The sequence below is a fragment of the Pinus tabuliformis genome, chromosome 5_1 (assembly GCF_031772625.1).
Source record: "Pinus tabuliformis cultivar Carrire ecotype Pingquan chromosome 5_1, CPIR1, whole genome shotgun sequence".
Classification (NCBI taxonomy): Eukaryota; Viridiplantae; Streptophyta; class Pinopsida; order Pinales; family Pinaceae; genus Pinus; species Pinus tabuliformis.
In genome coordinates, this window is record NC_142305.1 from 191199223 (window position 1) to 191218169 (window position 18947).

An 18947-nucleotide genomic window follows, 5' to 3' on the forward strand; every position below is an offset into this window, starting at 1 on the left:
ATAAACCAAGGGCTCTTAAGTCCCTAAAAGTGTTGTTCTAACCCCTAAAGGAACAAGGTCAACTGATTATAGCTTCTCCCAGAAGTTCTCCATGAAAAACTGCTCATAATTGGTCAAAATAGGATCATTTCAGCTGCTCCACAGGCCAGGTGCGTTGCATCTCACCTAAATACACTGTGTGGGTGTGTTGCATTTCAAAAATCCCTTCTATGGGGTGTGATGGGCGAGAAATGACAAATGGCAGTGTCATTCCGCGAGGTGGAGAGGCAATGGAAGCTTCCAGAAACTTCTCCTGTGACACTTGCCTCTCTGAATTCAACCAAGGATGAGTAAGAGATCATCAATCTCCAAGTGGAAGCAAGAAATATCAGAGGGAAGACACTAATCAAATCAAAATCTGACTCATCTCCCTTACAGATATCTATATATGGATCCCTCATCCCAGAGATCCAGGGGGTTGGAATTTTTCATATTGTAAGGAATTGCTGTTGGTTTCTTGAGACAAACACCAGATTGTTGGGTGATCTAAGCTTTGTATGAGGTGAAGAGGGGCTTCCTTGTTGAGAGGTTGATGCTGGGTCAAAAAAACTGGTTGTAACTCCTCTTGGCTCTTTCTTGTTTATCAATAAAAGCTATTCAAGCTTTCCTCCATACTCTTGTGTCATTTATGTTTGCTGCATTTGTATGGTCAATTTACATCTGATCCTAGATTGTTTATGATTATAGATCCATGTTCTTATATAGCGCTATGCTACTGTGATCTTACAGGTACTCTGTGAAGCTGGGCATGCAAGGGAACAAGTAGCAAAAGACTATCAAGGAAGAGAGGAATCGAACCAGGAGATTAGCGCAAGATAGAGGTTGGTCTTCTTTGTTCCTCTCTATCTATACTTCATAAAGTAAAAACGAAAGTAGCTTTACTTTGTTTGTTTCTAAGGCAACTATCACACCTTAGTGGGATAAGCAGTTCCGAACTTGCTAAAGGTTATACGCGTCTTTTGTAAAAGGAAGTATCCTTTGTCTGGGATCAGGTTGCGCAAGCTTCCTTTGATGCTTTAAAAGAATCCCTAATGAAAGCATCATTAATGTACGCTCCTGATTATCAAAAATATTTTAACCTGTATCTGGCTGCAGCGGATATGACCATCGCAATGGTTTTAGTTCAAGAAGACGACAGAATCGAACATCCTATATATTATTTAAGTAAGAACTTAAATGATACAGAAAGCAAATATTCTTATGTTGAAAAGCTAGCGCTCGCAGCTGTTCAAGCGATACAGAGATTTCGACACTATGTCCTCTTTCGAAAAACTACCATTCTATTAGATTGCCACCCCATGACTTATATATTGTCGCGAAAGTTGCTGGGGGGAAATATTCAAAATGGATAGCAATCCTACAAGAGTTTGATCTGGAATTTGTAAAATCCAGGTCAAAGAAAGCTTTGATCTCCCATCATCGTCCAACGATGAAACATCCAAAGAAACGATCGTGGACGAAATTTTTCTTCTGATATCTTCAAGCAATCAGTGGTATGGGGATATAATCATTTACCTCCAAACCCAAAAATATAGGCCAAATACCTCTCGCTCCGAACAAAAACGTATTCGATACCAAGCAAAAGACTACATGATCGTCGATGATACACTTTACCGTCGCGGTATCGATACAGTTCTGAGAAGCTGCCTCATGCATGAGGAGGCTGAAAAATTCATGAATGATTGCCATTCAGGCGCGTGTGGGGGGCATCAATCCGGTTATGCTACAGCACAAAAAATCTTATGAGCAGGATACTTCTGGCCAACAATGTTTAAAGATTGCATAAACGCAGTCAGAAGTTGCCATGCTTGTCAAATTTTCGATAGCAAAACCAGAAGACCACCCGCACCTCTGCAGCCAATAGTTGTTGTTGGGCTATTCGCCAAATGGGGCATCGATTTCATGACATGTAACCCCACCTCGACCAGGGGGCATGGGTATATCATAGTCGCAGTTGACTATTTTACCAAATGGGCCGAGGTGATGCCTACATTAGATAATACTGGTGAAACAGCTGCCCTCTTCTTTTTCAATCATTTAGTCGCCAGATTCGGTGTCCCACAAGCTATAGTCACAGATCATGGATCACATTTTTTCAATCACATGATGGTTGAATTAGCTGCCAAACTAGGGTTGTCTCATGACAGCTCTACTCCATATTACCCGCAAGCCAATGAACAAGTTGAAGCAATCAACAAGGTCCTGAAGCGCATGCTGCAAAGGATGATTGGAGTTCACAAAAGAAGGTGGAACCTAATCCTGTACTCAGCCTTGTGGGCTTACCGAACATCGGTAAGGAATGCAATTGGGTTTACACCTTTCCAACTGGTATATGGCCTGGAAGCAGTCTTACCAATCCAATGTGAAATCTCGTCCCTCAAACTCGCAATTGATCTCCTACCCGGAACTTTAGAAGAAGAAGCTCGTTTCTTGGAACTAATCCAATTGGATGAAACCCGTCGTGACGCCACTTTGGCTAACGAAGCCCATAAGAAACGAGTCAAAGCGTAGTTTGACAAAAATGTCAAACCCCATGTCTTCTCAGAAGGTGACTTGGTCTTGCTTTATGACCAAGAATCCGATAAATTGGGAGCAAGTAAATTTAAGTATTTATGGATGGGCCCCTATATTGTTAAGCGAGTGTTAGCAAAAGGAGCCTATGAGTTAATGGATTATGACGGAATTCCACTGGCACAACCTCGTAACGGGTTGTACCTCAAGCGTTACTATGCGTAATTCAGTATGGTAACCTGTACGCTTTTGTTATGTTTTTTTTTTTCGCTAAAGTGTTTATTTTGGTCAACTAATCCACTTTTTACATTTATTGCAGATGTCAAACCTATTGGAGTCATGTGTTGGATATGCCGACGGAGCGAGTCGTAGTTCGCGGAACCTATCTTCCGCGGTCTGGGCCATTTTTTATCCAAGCGGCGAGTTAGTAAGTTTCAGAGGGGTATGTATTGGTCGATCAACGAATAACATCGCTGAATATAGCGCGTTGATAGAACTTCTATCTGATGCCATCACACATGGTATACGCCAACTGATTGTCAGGCTAGACTCACAACTCGTCATACTACAACTCACTGGTATCTACTCTGCCCGAAATCCAGCTATTTATCGCATGTTCCTAAGGGTTAAGATTTTGGAAAGACAATTTGATTTTATTCAATATCAACTTATTTCCAGAAACTTAAACACATTAACTGACTCATTGGCAAATTATGTGTTAGATAGACATTTGCAACATTTATAAAAAGAAGCATACCATTAATATTTGCATTTGGATCATGTAACTTAACCAAAATAAAACTCCGAAAATCAAAATATATATAACTGTTTATGGTTTACACATAATGTTCTGTAACCAAGACAAAATTGGTCAAATGACCAAAAAACTCAAAACGCTAGGGGGCACCCTAGTCTAATGATGCTCGTGATAGCAAGTCACAGCCTGTGCGATCATGCGTAAGAGCCAAGGCCATCATCTTGGCACACCAGTAGTATGTTGCTGCAACCTCAAGGGCAGCTTGTCAGTCCTCACATCTGGAATACCTAGAGTGAGGCCCTCAACCTGCTCCTGTAATGCTGTGAGAGTCTCGGCCACATCGAGGTTGCGAAGGATAGCCCTTCCAACAACCTCTCCTGCTGGGGCGGCAGCTGGCACTCTCAGGCGTACTACTGGACGAACAGGCCAACATCCAATGCACCTTTCGATACACAGAGGGTGCGCTGAAGGCAGAGCGACCTTTTCAAACCCCAGAGGCTCAGAAAAACTAGGAATCAAGCTCAGAATGCAAAATGGAAAGCATGAAATGAAAGAGCTCAAGTTTAGCTCCTACCTGGTCCAGACGGCGCCGAGAATCGTCCACAGAATCTCCCAAAATCAGCTGATGAAAATCAAAGGGGGAAAGCACCTCCAAAGCTCCAACAAACCAAAGTTCAAATGAAATGGTAAAATGAGAGGTAAAAGCACTTTTACATTACTTTTTTATGTAGTTCGAAGTAAAATATTAGTGTTCTAACTCATTTTTCAGACATCTATTGTTCATTTCTAACTAGTTTGATGAAGCAATTGAAAATGCAGTACACTCTTTGAAAGAACAAAGCTATTTACGGTAAAATCAAGAAATGACCGTTACATCGAGCAGTTTTAGCACGGACTTCATGCTCGTCAAAAAATAAACATACGCAATGAGCACATGTTCCTCCAGAGTTTAAGCTCATTAAAAAATGAACCAATTTTCCAGTAAATAACCATCGTGAATGCAATACTTCAGCCTTTAAAGCCTTGGTCGTGTTTGCACCGTCACCTCCACTTTTGCATTGGCCGATCATTCACCTCCATTCGGTTGTTTACCCATTTTGAGGAACAACTGCGAAGAGTGATCTCACTAGCCATCCTTGTAACACTACCGTGATTGGAAAATTCCAAACCTTACCTGGAATCAGTAGCTACCCATTTTATCACTCGTTCCTCAAAAGACGAGTCTCCTTTAAGATCTTTTCAATTGACTCGTAAAATATGAAAAGATTGTTGAGCCATTGGCCTCTAAAACTCATTAAAGGGACCGGAAGTGCTATCCCTCCTCTAAATTTTAATCTTTTTGGACCTAAGGGATTATTACACAAAAAGATCGAGCGCTTGTTTTGTTCGGCTCATTAAAAGGATCGAAAATTCATCCCTTCTGTATTGTTTTATACTTTTTCAGACTTAAGGTATTAGATGATGAAAAAGGAATTTTGGAGTTTCCTTTACGTTCCTTTTCAGACTCTCTAAAATTGAAAAGGACCGAGTTATCTTTGTCGTTAAACTCGTTAAAATTTTAATAGCGACAAACTTGTCTATAGACGAGAACGAGTTTCACTATCACTAGGCTCGTTAAAACATAGCGATGGGTTTTCCCGAAGGGAAAATTATAGAACAAGCATATGTTATCCTCCTCAAGCTTGATAAAAATAAAGAGGTACTGGTCAGCAATGACTGGGGAAAAATTTGGAAGAAAACTTGAAGAAACTTTGTTGGTAGCAAGTCGCTCTTGAACATGACACTTTCACTCCGCATCCAAGTCAGGTTGGGTTGTTTCATTCACCGGTCACATCACCATGGTCCCATCATACCATCCAAATTTGGGGTTAATTCTACCAATCCATCACGTTAGTGTCGCTGATATGTTCAAGAGAAGTCATTCAGAGAATTCACCTATGTCTCACCCACTACAATACATTTATACTCCATTCTTTCATGACCGCCACCCTGAACCTTATATCACCAGATTGTTTTCACCTCCATTAAAATCATTTGCTCCGTTTCGTGTCATTGATGTGGGATTCATTAAGGCCCTCATGTGATGGATCGCTTCTTGTCGACATCAGCTCATTATCCAAGAAGTTGATCTAGGAACACCCCATTCAGTACTTTGAAGCTTGCATGCCTCAATGGCAAGTTTCTCACTTCCGGCGACAGGTTTACATCAATGACCTTCGACTGAAAGATTTTGCGTGGTGTTTGACGCCAAGTCCTTTATTCACACCACGTGAATTGTACTGCAGTACCTTGAGGGTCATTATCATTATCGGTTATTCCTTTCACGCTTGTTAACAGCTTATATCATTGGCTGGTAATCAAACGATGTCTTTCCATGTTTGACTCCAGAACATCTCTCACATGGATAGATTTGTACTTCGAGTGAAGATCGAACGAGATTGAAGACCCCGGATCTAGTTTCATCCATCTGGGCTGCGATATATATTCAGGGAAATAAAGACATCAAATGTACATCATTGTTGCACAGATAATCATCCAATCAAAGGGATGATGGCTCTATCTGAATCATCAGTCTACACTCAGATGATTGTCTGTCCTATGTACATGAAATTGAATTTATAAAGTTGAGCATGGGAATGCCCGCCTCAGCTAGATCATGAAAATATTATGAAGATAATGTATTGTATTGTATCTTATTACAGGTCTCCTCCTAACTTGAAAGAACTTCGGATCCTCATAATAAAGCATTTCACCCGACATCAAAAGATTAACGACCTCATGCTTTAGGGGGCAACTGTTATAGACATTTTTGGGCACTACAACCCCAAGCATGAAATGTCCATAAACCATGGGCTCCTAAGTCCCTAAAAGTGTTGTTCTGACCCCTAAAGGAACAAGGTCAACTGATTACAGCTTCTCCCAGAAGTTCTCCATGAAAAACTGCTTAGAATTGGTCAAAACAGGATCATTTCAGCTGCTCCATAGGCCAGGTGTGTTGCATCTCACTTAAATACATTGTGTGGGTGTGTTGCATTTCAAAAATCCCTTCTATGGGGTGCGATGGGCGAGAAATGACAAATGGCATTGTCATTCCGCGAGGTGGAGAGGCAATGGAAGCTTCCAGAAACTTCTCCTGTGACACTTGCCTCTCTGAATTCGACCAAGGATGAGTAAGAGATCATCAATCTCCAAGTGGAAGCAAGAAATATCAGAGGGAAGACTAATCAAATCACAAGCTAACTCATCTCCCTTACAGATATCTATATATGGATCCCTCATCCCAGAGATCCGAAGGCTAGAATTTTGCATATTGTAAGGAATTGTTGTTGGTTTCTTGAGACAAACATCAGATTGTTGGGTGATCTAAGCTTTGTATGAGGTGAAGAGGGGCTTCCTTGCTGAGAGGTTGATGCTGGGTCAGAACAACTGGTTGTAACTCCTCTTGGCTCTTTCTTGTTTATCAATAAAAGCTATTCAAGTTTTCCTCCATACTCTTGTGTCATTTATGTTTGCTGCATTTGTATGGTCAATTTACATCTAATCCTAGATTGTTTATGATTATAGATCCATGTTCTTGTATAGTGCTATGCTACTGTGATCTTACAGGTACTCTGTGAAGCTGGGCGTGCAAGGGAACAAGTAGCGAAAGACTATCAAGGAAGAGAGGAATCGAACCAGGAGATTAGCGCAAGACAGAGGTTGGTCTTCTTTGTTCCTCTCTATCTATACTTCATAAAGGAAAAACGAAAGTAGCTTTACTTTGTTTGTTTCTAAGGCAGCTATCACACCTTAGTGGGATAAGAAATTCTGAGTAGACACGTTTCCCTGTAACAACCTTCATGCGGAAAACACATCACTCGAAAGAGTGAGGAAACAATGGCTCCCATGCTATAAATACAGTCACATCCAACGTGTAGATTGTAATATAAAGGTCCTTGGACTACCATCATGTTTAGATGAACGGTTTTCCTTCTCAAAGTTATAGGAAAATTCAGAAGGATCCCTAACGGTCGATTGGTTCCTTTGTTTAAACCTGTCAGATTTCAAATCTTAGGCAGAAGCGATGGTGAACTAAGCGCTTTCCATGCAGTTGAGGAAAGGATACTCACAAAATCCCCTTCATCTATGATAGTACCAACCATGATCATTCTGTAATCTTGTACTATGATTTAGAATGGTACTTTAGATGGTAAGCGGGGTCTACCTAGTAGATTCCAATCGAAGGAAACAACTAGATTGTTTGGAGGAGGGACTGAATGAATGGCCAGGTAAATCTCTGACGAACTTCCTTCTTGTGGTAAAGGAACGGGTATATTTCCCCCATGCTCATCAGATTCTGTGTTAACGAAAATAATTTGAATGGTATCATCCTCATTCTCTTTGGTGATAGTATCAACTGAAGGTGGACCTTCTAAAGACAAGACTAGGTCGACTGCCGTCTCGACCTATTGACTTTGGTTCGGGGCAGACTCAGAGGGTTTATCTTCAATGATAGGTGCTTTAACCGACAAAAAAGGTGTGTCAATCAGATTTTCAACTAGCAATGGACTCGGCAGGAGTTTCTTGTATCCAGGAGGAAGTCGCTGCGGTGACGTAGGATGGTTATCCAAGACTCTTTTAGCTTCGTCTAGGAAGGGACAATGGTGGAGGGCATGATCACCTTCACATAGTCTACAAGGAAATTTAGATCTTCCTTTTTGTCCATTAACTTCGTTTTCACTAGTTGACGGTGTATTTTCAACATGATCGTTAGAGGTTGAGGACACCAGATTGTGCAAGTGAGGAGACCAGTCCCTTAAGATCCATGGGATGCAAGGACAATCTCGATGATAGTGGTCTCCTTTGCAAATGACGAATGGATATTTAGGTTTGGATGGTGCAGTGTGTGGATTTTTGCCATACGATGCATGGTTCACCCCTCTCGCCATTGGCTTCTTCTTCTTCTTCTCCTTCCATTTCTTATTCTTCTCAGTTACTTGGTTCTTAGTTTTACTAGCTTCACCAAGCGAAGAGGAAGAAGGAGAGGGAGAAACAAATGAAGTAGAAGGTTGGGACAATGTGACCAAGGTCAAGAAAATCCATACTGGCAGGCCAATTGTAAGTCCTGGAAGGGACAATGTAGCCATATGAGGTGCACCAACATCTCCCCAAGAAGAGAAGGGACTAGGATTTCCCCCAAGGGGAAATCCTTAATTGGTGGACTCCATTTTCTCAACCTAAGACCAACGAGGGAATAGTGATGTTATTCTGATTAAAATAAATTTTATGACGCTTTGACACAACTTTGCTTTTTCAATTTTTAAGAGTCAAGAAAAAGCTAAAGATGACTCTAGTCACCTTCGATTTTTAATGAACCTAAAGTGGCAAGTGCTCAGATGGACCTTTTCTTTTAAGGAGTCTGAAAAGGAATGAAAGTGACTTCTCTGGAAATCTAGACAGAGGGATTGCCAAACCAATCGCAAAACTGCAGAATACGTTTTATGGTACGGTAATCAATCTTCTCGAATGCTGTGTTCAGTGCATTGTGATCGATAGGGCGGCAAACACAACTTCCTAAGGATAAAGGATGTAGCCTATTATGGTCTCCCAATATATACTCGACGGTACGTGGGAGCACAAGTCCGTACTGGCACTTGTCATCTCAAAGAGGAGGAATCACCCAACCTACGATAAAAACAATAGTTACCAAGCTTTACGACGTCGGAATATGTCTCTAGCCTAGACTTCTAAATGTTGTGTGTTAGGTTCCAAATAATTTTTATGTTCATTGAGGTTTATTTTACAGTTGATCTTTCTTAAGAAGTTTTACTTTAAGGTTCATTGCATGATGTAGATATACAACTCCTAAACATGCAATCTAAGATGATAAAGAGTTGTTTACTTTCTTTTTGCAATGAAAATCCTAGCTACTAAGGAAAGAGAAATAGGAATCTTTCAACATAGAGCAGAGAGCACACACTAGATGCACTTTTCCTAAATTAATTCCAGCATGCAGTCTAAATACAAATGCACATGCATGTGTTGTTTTTCAGTTTCCTTAATGTGAGAATGAGAAAAAGAAAACTAAGTACAGATCTGAACTATTTTCTTTCAAAGTGATAGTACTAACAATTTCCTCTTCAAAAAACGAAAGGAAGATTACAATGACACTTTGCGATTTTGAATTAAAACTACTTTCGACATTTGAAATACTAATAATTCAAATCAAATACAATGGCAAAAGTGTAATCGACTATCAAAAAGAGGAAGACTTTACAACACTCTTTTCTTTGACTGAAAACGACACTTGCGACACTTTCAAATCAAAAGACGATAGTTCGATTAAGATACTGTTTGCAAAGGAGAATTGTAAATGATGAAAAACACATAAAAACATTCACAATTATTTGTCGATGGAGGCTGAATAATGCAAAGGAAGAGAGTTTCAACAGTGATATACTAATCACAGACATCAAAACTACTGAATAAAGCTGAATACAATGAAGAGAAAACCAAAATCTGGAGGCAGAAACAGCCTTACCTAATCATCGCATCTGTAACACAGGGAAACAGGGATGCATCTCACCTTCAGCACACGAGAGGTGCGATGCATCAAGACTGCCAATGAGAGACAGTGCGATGGTCCAAGGACAAGATTGAGCTTGGTTTTTGCTCACAGTTTGTAGCTAATTTTAGGGGTTTAGGCTGAGCTAATGATAGGCAATAAACACAAAGTACAGGGGCTGATCTAATGAGGTTACTTGAGCTACCACCAGGGCTCTTAGGATGTTTACAAGTCAGTTGTTCAGTTCATAAACAAACCCAGAGATTGACTGAAGCAACATTGATCTACTTTGCACTTGCATAGCAAATGCAGTTTGAAGGCTAACTGGCTTAACTTCAGGCTTCGTCTGTAGTTCATAAAGCAAACAAATAGAAACAAACAAACATACAATTCGCTCCCCAGTGGAGTCGCCATTTTGTTATCGGGAAAACTAGTGTCCATTCAGAGCTGCTAGTCCCACTAAGATGGGTAGCTATCTTAGAAACAAACAAACTAAAATTACTTGTGTTTTCCTTTATGAGAGATATATGAGAGAGAAGTAGAGAGTACCAACCTCAGTCTTTCGCTTGGCTCCTTGCTTGTTTCCTTCCTCCTTTAATAGAGCTTTTCCACTCCTTCCTTACTTGTACCGCTTCAAAGAACACCTGTAGAGTCAAAGCAGCATAATACCATCAAAGCATAGATATCTATAACCATAAACGATATAGGATCAGATGTATATTAACCATACAAATGCATATGTCAATACAAGATTCAGAGATATACAAAAATATGGAGGAAAACTCAAATATCTTTATTGATAGAAGTAGTAGAAGAGAGGATTACAACCCATTGGTCTGACCCAGCGCCATCCTTCCAGCATGAAAGCCCTCTTCACCTCATGAAAATATTAGATCACCCAACAATACAATGTTGCACAGAGAAACCAACAACACTTCCTTACAAAATACAAAAATTCCAACCTCTGGATCTCTGGGATGAGGGATCCATATATAGATATTTGCAGGTGGGTGAGTCAGCTTCTGGGATTTTTATTAGTGTCATTCCACTGATAGTTCTTGGTTCCACTTGGAGATTTCATGATCTCTTACTCATCCTTGGGCAAATTCAAAGAGGCAAGTGTCAAATGAGCAGTTTCTAGAAGATTCTCTGGGTTTCCACCTAGCAAACTGCCTCTGCCATTTGACTGCTCTTGCTCATCGCACCCTACAGAAGGGATTTTTAGTATGAATCACACTTTTTGCATGTAGCAGGTGAGATGCATCACACCATTAGCACTGAGAAGTCTGTATGGTCCAGTTTTGACCAGTTCTGAGTAGTTTTTCAGGGAGAACTTCTGGGAGATGATGTAATCAACTCACCTTGTTCCTTTAGGGTATGAAACAACAGTTTTAGGGTCTTAGAAGTCCTTGGTTTATGGACATATGAGATTGGGGTTTTAGTGCCCAAATATGTCTATAACAGATGAGCCTTGTTTTTTCTCCTTCTATCGTCACAATATGCTTGGTCGATCATATGCTTTCACTTAGTTTTTCTACCCTTTTTGAGGAACAGTTGCAATGAGTGCTCTTATTATCTAGCCTCTTCACATAAATCAACATGTTTTGAGAAGTTCCAATATCACAGGAACCAGTTGCTATCCTAGACACCACTTGTTCCTTTAAGTGGAATCCTCTTTAATCTCTTTTCAAACTCTCGAAATATGAAAATATTGTAGAGAACTTGTCCTTTTCAGCTCGTTAATGGATTGGAAACGACATCTACTCAGTATAAGTTTAACCCTTTTCCGAAGTGAGATAAATTATTTACGAAAAAGGAATACGTTGATCAAACATGGTCAATAGGTTCTCTCTTGTATTGTTTTACACTTTTTTGAACTTGAGAGACAAACTTACGAAAAAAAACTTGTGGAGTTTTCTTTTTGTCCCTTTTCAAACTCTCTAAACATGAAAAGGATTGAGTTATCATTATCATTAAACTCGTTAAAACATCAAATAGCGACAAACTTGTCCATCATTACAAGACCGAGTTTCACTTTCTCTAGACTCGTTAAAATATCACATAGCGATGGATTCACCTGAAGGGTGGAATTATACAACAAGCATATGTTATCCTCCTCAAGATTGATAAAAAATAAAGGGGTATTGATCAGTAATGACTAGAGAAAATGGGAAAAGGGATAAACCACTTTATGGTAGTAGGTCGCTCTTGCACATGACACTTTCACTTCATCATTGTGACCATTTGGGTTGGGTTATCTACTTGATGGTCATCATACTTTGGTCTATCATACCATCCATTACTTTGGTTTTGGGTCAATGCTGTCAATCCATTCAATGTCGCTGACATGTTCAAGAGAAGTCATTCAGTCTAAATTCATACTTTGCAATACTCATAAACCTTCATTTTCATGACTGCCATTCCTGAACCTTTTGTCGTCAATCACATTCTGTCTCCAAAAATAATTACACTAGTTTTGTGTCATTGATGTGGGATACATCAAGGCCCTCCTGTGATGAGTCGCTTCTTGTCAACATCAACACATTATCCAAGAACTTGACTTAGAAACACCCTTTAAGTACCTTGGGGCTTGCATGCATCAATGACAAGTTTCTCGCTTCTGACAATAGGTTGATATCACTAGCCTTTGACCGAAAGACTTTGTATGATGTTCAACATCAAAACCTCCATTCACACCATGCAGAATGTACTACAGTACCTTGAGGATCATTATCATTATCGGTGATTTCTCTCACGTCTGTTAATGGCTTACACCATTGGCTAGTAATCAGACGGTTTCTTCCCATGTTAGACTTTAGATCACATATTCACATGCTTGAGCAAATGATTGAACGAGATAAAAGACCCAAGATCTAGTTTCATCCATCTAGGCTACAATTTCAGGAAAGTACCAAATCATTCGTACAATGGATTTACACTGATGGTCATCCCATCATGGGTCTATATCTATAGATGACTATCTATGTACTTGTAATGAAAGTTTATATGCTAAGCATGGGTATGCCTTCCCTCATTGATTCATGAAAAAATCCAAAATAGCATGATACTATGTATTGTAATTGATGCAGGTTACCATCCACTTCGGAACCTCATCATCACATTGTAAAGCATATCACTCGACATTAATATTTTTGACTTCATGCTTTAAGGGGAAACCGTTACACGTTTGTTTTGGCACATCACTTCCATCATTCAGATCAGTACTTTTAGGGCTCATCAAACCCTAACTCAGTTGCTATATACCCTAGACAAGTCATCACTTTGAATGCCTCCTTCCTTGAGAGTTTCTTGGCCTGAATCCCTCCAGAAATGCCTCCTTGAGGGACCAACGTAGCCTTGGTCAGGGATAGGTGTTTTGTAGTATAGTTAGGCCCATTCAAGGGTGCACTTCAGTGCACTTAGGCCCACTTTTACCTGCGCTCAAAGAGAATGAGCGAAATTCACATTGGATTCTGGGAATATTCTCTGATTCTAGATCATTTTAGAAGGATGCCCAGCCCTTATCTCATCCTATGAGGTCGACTTTGGATAGGCTATGGATCAATTAACCTCCTATCCTCTCATCCATTGCTCCATGGAAACTAACTCCAATTTTGAAGGCCATTCATTACCCTCATTTATGACCAAACTACCTCCATTTTCTTATAAATTGAGCACTCATCTAAGTGATCAGGGGTTGGACATTGAGACTTTGTAAGGAGATACTATTGGTGTGAGGTTTGATATTGTAAGCGAGTATTGTTATGCTATCAAATTGTTGTGCTTTTGATGTGATGTTGGTTGGAACCCAAGCTGGAAGAGTGGCAATGGATCGGACTTCATGGCTGTAATTATTCCTTCTACTTAATAAAGTTGTTTACACGTTTTCCCATATTCTTGTCTTTATGTATGATGATTATATGTGTAAATTATTTCTATTCCATTTGCTTATAGTAGATAGATCTCTTGCTTTGATTGGTTTTTGTCCTCTGTTTATGATTGTAGGTACTTGTCAAGTAGATTAAGTTAGAGAAGGAGAAACGGGATCCAAAAAAAGGAGACAAAGGGAAAGAAAAAGATAACAATTAGCTCCCTTGTCTTATTTATCTTCTATAGAAAAAGGTTAAGCGCTTTAAATCTATTGTTCTAGGTGTAACTACCCACCTAGGGAAATTGTGTTTATCTGTAGATGAAAAATTCCACATAACACTTCCTTTAGATGGAGCTAATCTAATTATTATTAGGATATATTCATTGGAATGAGACTTCAAGTCGAACCTGCATTCTTCCCTCTTTTTCTTCCACTCTTAAGCGTCTATCTATTCCCTCTCCTCTCCTGCAAAGCAAAGAAGGCAGTCCAACAATGAATGAGAACATCAACCAACACTTCTGAATCAATGATCGTTAATATTTATATAAGATGCGGATACGACTTAAAGAGTGTTGCCTGTAAAGTCTCCTTCTCTCTTAGGCAAGCTATCGGGAAACAATGGAACTGAGGCTCACCCGTTCATGAAAGTTGTCATTCCTTCCTTCCAAAGGATAAAACTACGTGCATCCCTCGTGCGAGGAGAAGAAATGGAAGTGCCACTGAAGCTCTTTAGCCACTGAGCTGGGTGTGATCACAACCTTTTCCCATTCACAGTTTTGGGAATGGAATAAAGGGCCTCTCACCACCCATGGTTTTGATCGATCATTAAATGTTGGTAAGAATGTTTCGTTGGAGCATCCATTTCTGACTCCATTCCCTATCTTCCTCCCACCCAGAACTAGAATTCCCTCCCACCCTAAGGTGCGGATGATGGGAACCATAAATTGATGGATGAGGGTTGAAAATAGCTTGTCTAAAACCCTCTTCAAATGTAGCCAGGTTTTAAGTGATAGCGGATAAATCGGAGGGAAGTGCCTTCCGTAAGAAACATATCCAGGTCCCTTAATTCATGCCTAATACACAGTTATTTAGATGCATCAATTCGATCGGTCATAACTTGAATAAAGAAATGCATGGGGGTAGGGAGATGTTGTGTTGTACCCGGGTGAAGGGCCAAACACCGGAGATTGATACGAACTATTAGTTGATTTGTTTGGAGCCCCTCGAGTACCTTCAGAGACAACTTGGCGATGGAGGTCGAATTGATGGAAGAGCGGTTCCAATATTGAACCTGCTGAATGATCCTAGTTCCCAGTCGAGGCATTGCACCCAGTTGGTTAAAGCATGCCATTAAGAATGGGTCGTTATTCAATCCAGATATCCTAAAAAAAACAATCCTAGGGGATAATAGGTAGAAATAGTGGTCAACGAATCAATCAACTGCATTACGGAGAAACCTTGTGACCCAACATTTCCTTCTCTTCTATTTCCCAATGAGTTCAAATTTACAAGGAATGGGGTTGGCTCATTGGGGTCTTCAAGACCGTTAGAGGAACTACTAGAGTCAAGCTTGCCAGAAAATTTCTATTCATCTCCCTCCATTAATCACTCTCCTTAAGTTGAGCCCCCGCCCGAAGAGTGGACCTACTAACAAAAACAGGGTTGGGTAAATATGAAAATGTCCCTTTTCCCGTTAGAGCTTACCAAAAGCTAAATTCACTACTATCTTCCCAATCCTCATAGCCAAGCCAATAAAGGGGTACAGTTTTTATGGAGCTTTGAGAGGGAAGGACGCTTCTAAACCTGACTTTGCTTCTTTGTTTCTAGAGAGGCCAACCAAGTGGTAAACATAAGGGCAGGAATAAATCTAACATTAACGCATAGATCAGGTCTAAAGTGCCCTTTTGAAAACATCATTGTTGGGGATTAAAGACCCAACCTGGCAAGCAACTACTGACCAGATATATAGGCGATTCGATCCACTCGATCCACCCACCATCACCCTCCATATATAAATACGTATTATATAAGATACTCTCTTTTCTCCACTATGAAGACTAACCAAAAGAGGCTCAGTGGAGGGGAACTGATGTGACTCGACGATGCTTGCCATTGAGGATAACAGTGACTTTTATGAGAGAAGCGATCAATAGGGTGCGAAAGCACAGATTTACATCCACTTGTTATATACATATTAACAAACAACTTGAGATATGAATTCAAAACTTAGCGATCGAGTGCTTTCAAGACAAGATGACTCATTCCCAATGTAGCCGGAGAGGTGGAATTTCAAAGACAGTTTGTTCCTTAAGAAGAGGGGTTATGAGTGAGTGTTGATGCAACTATATCCCCTAACAACATTCATCCTCCCTCCAACCCAATTATCTACCCCCCCCGGGTGGGTGGGAGGAAAAAGGTTGGGTGGGGGGCTATAATTCTGGGGGGTGGAATATTCCCATAGAGGGGTTGGCACTTCAATGAGTTTTGTTGTTTGTTTGTCTATAGGATATGGGTGATACCCCCGGTATCGAGTATGGTGTGGAGAGGGATTTACGCATTCAAGATCATCAGGAAGAAAGTGCATTCGAAACACAACTCCACGAGTTCATAAACCCTCCTCCCTCTAGCGATCTCTGGGACTTAAGCTTACTTTCTCTATCATGAGGGCAAAAGGGAAACTAAAAGCGTTAGATAATGGTTTGGGGTTATCTACTCATATCATATTACGCATATAATATAGTGGTTCAATCTGCTCGGGGCATCTCCCCTTACTAGGATCAATAAGAAATCTTGAAGTCTAGGAGATGTCTGAAAGGCAGTGATGTTTATATGACTCTCAATGTTGATTCTTCGGAATGAGGAGTGCGACCGATGGATGCATTTGCCCGCTTCTTTGTATGCCATTAATAAGAGTTTGAGCCCCTCAAGTACCTTCGTAAGTCCCTCTCCTGGGTATTTCTATTCCCACTCAACCTGGATAAGCTATTTCCTTCCTTCGTCCCCTCCTTCATTTAAAAAAATGCATAGGTTGAGCCTACAAATTTCCCCTTAATTTAACATCTTCGAAGTAGTTTGGCAACAGAGAATTAAGTCTTCAGCATCCAAAATCTTGTTGGTCTCCATGACAAGAGTGTTTGTGGATTTTCAAGTGCATTCTTTCTCTTCTTGCTTTATAGGGTTGTTAATGGGCTTCAACTCATTGTCCATAACTTAAAAATCATCTGAGATTTGTTAGAATCAAGTTCCTTACAAAACAAAAGGATTGAGTTATTCCTCTCCCACCCAGCCACCACCCTAATATCCATTGTTGACCAGGCCCCAATATCCTTGCTACGTTCAACCTATGACTTATGTAATGTGCGAGGGCCTATTTTTTAAAGTGAAATCTCGGGACTTATGTAATGAAGTGTACATTTTATGTTCTGGGTGCGTAGGATCTTAATATATGACAAATCTCTTTTAAGGCACTCTCCTATTTTACTACTTATTGCTTAGGCTTGTCTGGTCGAGTGTGCTTACACATCCTCTATCACTTTCCTTTTTCCCTATTAGATTTCATACCCCTCTAGTTGCTTCCCTGCTTACTCCTAAAGTGGGTGAGCACCTGGTAGGAGCGAGGCCCTTAATTTAGGCTCAATATTGTGAGTTGTGCATGTATGAATTGAGGTAAATGAGTTGGTTCATCTCCGTTGGTTCAGAGCTCCAGACCAAGAATTCGAAGGTGAAGGGGGGCTTGTGTGCTAAGCTATCATCGGCCCACCCCAACTGATGTCTATGTGTGTGTTTGTTTGGGATCTTCATACATATTCATAATTAAAACATTGTCATAATGGTAATAGGGCCTTATATAATAGTAATAGGGCCCGCCTACCTAATTAGTTAGTAAGTAAGTGGTTGCCTCACCTATCAATTAAAGAAGTTGTTGTGCTGGTTCAAAGATTTTAAGTGTTAGGCATGGTGCCATGCTTGCTCGCAGCCCATTACTTACAGGCTCATTCCTCACATCAGTTCCCTTTGGGGTGCCTTTCTCATAATTCATGAATGATTTCGTGACTTACTTGTGAAATGAGATACTTAGGGGGGATTCCTCTCATTATTGAAATTCCTCTCCCCTTAGTCTTTTATGAATGCAGGATAAGGGGCCAGCTATTTCTAGATCCAAATGTCCTACCCATACCTAGAGAGGGACAATAGGTTCCAAAGCCTCAAGCCCTTCAACTCATAGGTTTAGGATCTGAGCAGTCAATAAATTCATCCATTAGGGTAAGGATTATTTCTGAATGACCAAACAACGAAATACCTATCGTTCGTTGTTTGGGAGTGATGCCCGCATGCATCCCAACACATTTTTTCAGGTCATAAAGTTATCACATTTTGCTAATAAGAATTAGTTACAATTTGAACTAATTCACAGTTAGATATAAATATAAGAAAATTCGGTGGAATAGAAATAGTTATTTTATTCTCTTTATGGCTTGACTAGAAACACCTATTATTCAAGGCTTCTACCCATGTTTCAGATAGGGAATGGGAAAAGATCCTAGCAATGGCTTAGACTCTCTTGCCCCAATCACTTGGTAGGTAGAAAACTCGTGACCTACCCTATTAAGAGAGAGAAATGCCTCCCTTCCTTTCCTAAGAAGATTATATACATATGAAACACCCCCACCCCAATGATTAGTAGGGACTGTGAATTGGTTTTATATTATTTCAGGGGTTGGAGTAATTGAGCCAAAATGATATAGGGTTCTAGTGGAACCATTTCCTTCCGTTATGTCACTTGCTGAAAGACATATGAGAGATAGATTAGATGCTTGCAAGGGCCTATAAGTCTCCTCTCTTTTTACCCTGTTATGAAATAATACAAAGGATGGGGGAAAGGACTTCAAAACTCTTTTACAGGATCTAGAAACTAGTGAATGAAAGCATGAAGGTTTCCTATCTTTATTCAATAGTCAAGGGTGATCAAATATAGCTATACGAGATGCCCCCTAATGTATGAGGTTAGAAGGGGAGTTGATTTCAAAACGAAATTCGAATGGTACGAAGGAATCTTACAAGTGAATCCAAATGGAGTCTAGTAGACCAAGGATTTGAAAGGTACCTTATAAAAAATCCAAATTCTAAAATTACTTTCTTATCTGAGGTGGGCATACCCATGCTCAGATATAAAAGTTCACGAAATCAAATACATTGTGGATCCATGAAATATGTATATAAAAGCA